We start from the raw sequence: 6,526 nt of genomic DNA on the forward strand, positions 1-6,526 counted from the left end.
TGGTCAATTGATTTGTTAAAATATGTTGCGTTTTCCAACTAAAGTGAAGATTACATCCAAGATTCAGGGAGGTCAAAGCCCTTGGAAGTTGGGTGTAAATAAATAGGGAAATAATATTATCAAGCATAGATTTGGAGATTTTAGAGTGACAGACTAAAATCTCCAATTCGGTCCTATCGTTTGGGTGCTGAAGTGTAGATGATAGCCCTCAGGTGAGGGGAACGTGGGAGCTCCGAAGTGAGAGTCGGTGTCCTCCCAGCCTAGCCGCAAATTCAGTAAAAAAGTGTAGGATTAGTTAATGTTCTTTATGCCTGGACCAAAGGGTAAAGAATAGGTATTCTCCTATTTGGCATAATATAAATTGAACTAATTCACTTTATCTATTCACTATAATTTCTTGACAAGGAGAATGATGCTTTCTTATATATTGAATATCACAATTAAACCCTCCTTAATATCATTAGATATTTAATAGTTATTAAAATTACCTATTTATTTTAATTGCCTATGAGTGACAGATAAGCAAATTGAACTTCGTTGTTGTGATTAAAATATTGCTTTTCTAAAATCTTAGTTCGCAGTTCTAAATCATTCCCTGTGGGATCGATATCTAAGACTCCATTAGAGCCCTATATTACTTGAGCGATACATATACTTGCGTTGATAAGTGTGACTTTACAATTATTGAATATTTATTACGTCCATATTTATCTTATATTTTAAGCATATTAAAAATCGTCGGTCAGTAATAATCATTATAGACCTACTTATCCTCTAAGTTTTAATAGCAATCCATAATTTAAAGATAAAAATTTATCTATAGAAGAAGTGGTATTACAAATGGGAAATCAGTTGCAAATTCAAGGAGCTGCAATTAGAAATATTGAGAATCAACCGGAACAAATAGCAAATTCATTAAGTAATAGATCCCAAGGAACACTTTCTGGTATTACAGAGGTAAATCCAAAATACCATAATAAAGAGTAAGTAAAAGTCGTTCAACTTAGAAGTGAAAGAGAGTTAGAAGGTAGAGTTCAAAAAGAGATTGAAGTAGAGAGAGAAGAAATTGAAGAGCCTAAAGAGGACGTTCTGAAAGGTTTAAAGAGACCTCCATTAAAAATTGACTTAGAAAAGCCACTACCTCCATTTCCTCAGAGACTTCATCAACAAAAGTTGGATAAAAAAATTTCAAAATTTTTGGAAATCAATAAAAAGCTTACGATTAATTTTCTATTTGTTGAAGCCTTAGAACAAATGCCAGGCTATGTGAAGTTTATGAAGGATATTCTCTATAGAAAAAGTAAGTTTGAAGGTAATGAAATTGTTGCACTTAGTGAGAAGTGCAATGTTCAGTGTTATAATATGAAATAGCTTCCTGAAAAGCTCAAAGATCCTGGTAACTTCACAATTCCATGTGCAATATGAGACAAATTTTATTGGAAAGCTTTATGTGATTTAGGTGCAAGCATTAACCTTGTGACATTATCAGTATTTAAAAGACTAAAATTAGGAGAAATATCCCCTACTACTGTAAATTTGTAGTTAGCAGCTCGTTCAATAACATATCCTAAGGGAGTTATAGAAGATGTTTTAGTGAAAGTCAATCAATTTATTGTGCTAAATATGGAGGAAGATAAAGAGATACCTATCATTTTAGGGAACCCTTTCCTAGCCACGAGAAGAGCAATGATAGATGTGCAGAAAGGAGAATTAACTATGTACATAAATGATCAAACAGTTAGTTTTAATATTTCAAAATCGATGAAGTATCCTTCAAAAGGTAAGAATGATGAATGTTACAAAATGGATGTAATAAGATATCTGAGTGAATGTCAGTTCAAAGCAACTTATGAAGAGAAATTTGAAATGAAAGAGTTAGAACATGTGCAAGAGGTGGAATCAAAGCAATTTTATGATTTTCGTGAGGAGGATTCAAATTATGTTTAAGAAAGTTTTGAAGTTTTGGACACGATAGAAAAATAAAAATATTTTTGTCCATCAATTGAAAAACCTCTTGAACTAGAATTGAAGTTACTTCCTAAACATTTAAAATATATTTTTTAGGTGATTCCTCAGCATTACTGGTTATAATTTCTTCAAACTTTAGAATAAGAAGAGAGTTTAATGAAAAGTTTGAAGAATTATAACAAAGCCTTTGGATGGACAATCGCTGATATTAAAGGAATCAGTCCTTGAATTTTTATGCATAAAATTCTTATGGAATAAAACTGCAAACCCAGGGATGATCCTCAAAGGAGATTGAATTCTATTACAAAAGAAATTGTTAAGAAATAAATTTTAAAATGGTTAGATGCTAGAATTATCTACCCCATTTCAGATAGTGCATGAGTTAGTCCAATTGACTGTGTTTCGAAGAAAGGATGAGTGATTGTGACTATTAATAAAAATAATGAGTTAATACCAACAAGGTAAGTCACCAGGTGGTGAAGATGCATTGATTATAGAAAATTAAATCTTACAAGTAAGAAAGATCATTTTTCACTACTTATTATAGATCAAATGCTGGATATACTAGCTGGGCATAATTATTTTTATTTTTTGGATGGATATATTGGTTATCACCAAATACAAATAGCTCTTGAGGATCAAGAGAAAATAACTCTTACCAGTCCTTATGGTACATTTGATTTTAGAAGATTTCCCTTTGGTTTATTTAATGCCACTACTAAATTTCAAAGATGTATGATGGCTAATTTCTGTGATTTAATTGAAAGAGTAGTTGAAGTTTTTATTGATGATTTTTCAGTGTTTGGACTTCATTTGAATCATGTTTAGAACAATTTTCAAAAGTTCTTAAGCACTGTGAAGAAACAAATTTAGTCCTTAACTAGGAAAAATGCTAATTTATGGTAGCAGTAGGAATTGTTTTAGGACATCAAATTTTAAAAAATGGTATGGAAGTAGACCCTGCAAAAATTCAATTGATTGTTGATTTACCTTACCTAACAAGTGTGAGGGAAATTAGGAGCTTTTTAGGACATGCTGGATTCTACAACTGATATATTAAAGATTTTTCAAAAATTGTTAAACATTTATGTCATTTACTTGAAAAAGTTATAATTTTTAATTTTCATAAGTAGTACCTAAAAACTTTTGAATTATTAAAAGAAAAATTAGTCACTGCACCAACTATTTAGTCATTAATTTAGTCCTTAACTGGGAAAATATTAAGGTTGCACTCTTGCTATTTTCTGTGATTTAATTGAAAAATGAATTGAAGTTTTTATGGATGATTTTTCATTGTTAGGAACTTCATTTGCATCATGCTTAGAACATTTATCAAGAGTTCTTAAGCATTTTGAAGAGACAAATTTAGTCCTTAATTAGGAAAAATGATAATTTATGATAGCAGGAGGAATTGTTTAAGGACATCATATCTTAGAAAATGATATGGAAGTAAATCCAGTAAACATTCAAGTGATCGCTAATTTACCTCACCCAACAAATGTGAGGTAAATTAGGAATTTTTTAGGACATGTTGGATTCTACAGGTAAAAAAGATGTAATTTTTTAATTTTGATAAGGAGTACCTAAAAGCTTTTGAGCTATTAAAAGAAAAATTAATCACTGCACCAATTATTGTTTCACCAGATTGGAAAAAATCTTTTGAATTGATGTGTGATGCAAGTGATTATGCTATTGGAGTCGTTTTAGGATATAAACATGATAAGATTTTTAAAGTAATTTACCATGCAAGTAGAACTCTTAATGAAGCTCAAATTAATTATATCACAACTGAGAAGGAGTTATTAGCAATAATATATGCTTTTGATAAATTCAAATAATATTTAATTAGAACAAAATGTGTTGTGCATATAGATCATTCTGTTATTAAATATTTAATGAAAAAGAACGATGTAAAATCAAGATTGATAAGATGGATCCTTCTTATGCAAGAATTTGACTTTGAAATAATAGATAGGAAGGGAGATGATAAACAAATTATTGATCATCTGTCCAACCATAAACTAGGAAAAACACTCTAATTTGAAAAAAAAAATTAATGAACATTTTCTAGACGAAAAATTGTTCAATATTAATGAGTGGTGTTTCCATGGTATGTCATAATTATGAACTTTATTGTTAGTGATATTATACAATATGGTCTGACATACTAACATAAGAGGAAATTTTTATCTGAAGCTAAGACTTATTTTTGGGATCACCTATTTTTATATAAATGAGGAAAGGATTTAATTATTCAAAGATGTGCGCGTTTAAAAGAAACTTATGAAATTATCTAAAAAAATCATGTTTTGGGGGACATTTTGGTGTTGATAAAACATCATACAAAATTTTGCAATCTGGATTATATTTACCTACAATCTTTAGAGATGTTAATGCTTATATCAAAACTTGTAATCGATGTCAACGTGTAGGTAATATTTCTAGAATAAATGTGATGCCCCTTAATTATATGTTAGAAGTAATGATATTTGATGTTTGGGTATTAGATTTCATGGGACCATTTATACCATCTTTCAAAAATTTATATTTATTGTTAGTAGTAGTCTATGTATCCAAATGGATAGAAGCTATTGCTTTACCTCGATGTGATGCTCAAAATGTTACAAATTTATTAAAAATGAACATATTTTGTATATTTGGGATGTTGAGAGTGATCATAACTGACGGGGGAAGTCATTTTAAAAATGCAATAATGGAGAAATTATACAATAAATATCAAATCAACCATCAAATTACTACTTCTTGTCATCCTCAGACAAAGGGTTTGGTTGAATTATCCAATCATGAAATTAAAACAATTTTAAGAAAATATGTGAATCTAACAAAAATGGATTGGTCAGTCAAACTTGATTATGTTTTGTGGGCTTATAGGACTGCATATAGAACTCCTATAGGAATGTCCCCAAATATGCTAATACTTGGGAAAGCTTGTCATTTATCAGTTGAACTTGAGCATAAAGCATATTAGGCTATTAAGAAATTTAATTATAATTTAAAAGAAGTTGGTGAGAAAAGACTACTACAATTAAATGAGATTGAAGAGATTAGAAATGAATCTTATGAGAGTGCTAAGATTTATAAAGAAATGATGAAGATGTGGCTTGATCGGAGGATTCATACTAAAAATTTTGAGTGAGGGCAACAAGTTTTGCTATATAATGTAAGATTAAGATTATTTCAAAAAAAACTTAAGTCCAAGTGGATGGGCCCATTTATTGTGATAAAAGTTTATCCTTATGGAGTTGTGGATATCAAAGATCCTAAAACTAAGAAAATATTCAAAGTGAATGGTCACAAGCTGAAGCCCAATTTTTTAGGGGATCAACTTAAATTAAATGATCTTATGTTGTTGGGTTAACCAGAATGAGCATTGGTTACATCGAGCTGACGACGTAAAACCAAGCACTTTGTGGGAGGCAACCCATAATTATCTGTGTTTATTTATATTAAATGATATGATGTTGTGTTTGATTAGGAGAAACGTGGTAGTATTTTTTAATATATAATGATATAGTGTGGATTATAAGACTTTAATTGATGACTTAGATGAGTTAGAATGCATATTTGGACGTTAAGCAAACATGTGTTAAAGTAAGTATCGGTGCTTAAGCGCAAACACTCGACACTTAAGTGTGACAGTTCAAAAACATGTAGAATTAATATTCTAGAAGGATTAAACATGGTTTAGTGGCTTTAAACGTGTTTTGGTTGTTTGTGAATGTGAGTAATGGGTCTAGGCTTCATCCAAGGCCTATAAATAACATAGGAATGGTGAAAATTTTTTTCCCACTTCAAATTTTCATCCTAAATTCTACGTGAAGAGAAAAAGAGTGAGATAACTTAGAATAATATCTGCTTGGGAGATTGAAATGAAAAAGAAAGAAGAAGCCATTAAGAAGAGGTTTGTGAATTCATAGCTTTTAGTACAGAAGGAATAGCCGAGAAGATTGCAAAGATTGAGGTTGTCGTGGCTTCAATCAAAGCAAAAGTGAATGAAACTAAGCCACATTTGGAGCATATCGGATGGTAACTCAAAATGTAATTCAGTCATACATGTCATATAGAAGAAGCGTACACGACGATGTATTTGAAAAACAAGTAGATTGAAGAAAACTCAATAAGAGTTCTTCATCACCGTCTGTTTTACCAAATCTTTATTTCGAATGCCCCAGGAGAAACAAGTGAAAGGAAAGGATATGTTCCACTGGAGGAAGAATGGAATTAAGTCTGAGAGTCTAGTTTGTTTGTTTGTAATTAGTGTTTGTTTGTTTTATGTGTTTTGGTGTTAAGTTTGTTTTGAATTTGAATTGATGTGTTTAGGAGTTCTCATCCAAGAGTAAATTGAAGAAAACATGTGTTTTGTTGTGAAAGTGTTTGTATTTGTTAAATATTAATGTTTGTATTTGTTTAGAAAAATTAATGAAAGTGTTCATTTGTGTGAAAAATTATGTGTTACTTAATGTTGAATCAACATTGTGAAAATTTGTGAATTTTGAGAAAGAGGAGAATAGAAGGGGAGGAAAATAGATATTAAGAT

The sequence above is a fragment of the Phalaenopsis equestris genome, unplaced genomic scaffold (assembly GCF_001263595.1).
Source record: "Phalaenopsis equestris unplaced genomic scaffold, ASM126359v1 Scaffold000998, whole genome shotgun sequence".
Lineage (NCBI taxonomy): Eukaryota > Viridiplantae > Streptophyta > Magnoliopsida > Asparagales > Orchidaceae > Phalaenopsis > Phalaenopsis equestris.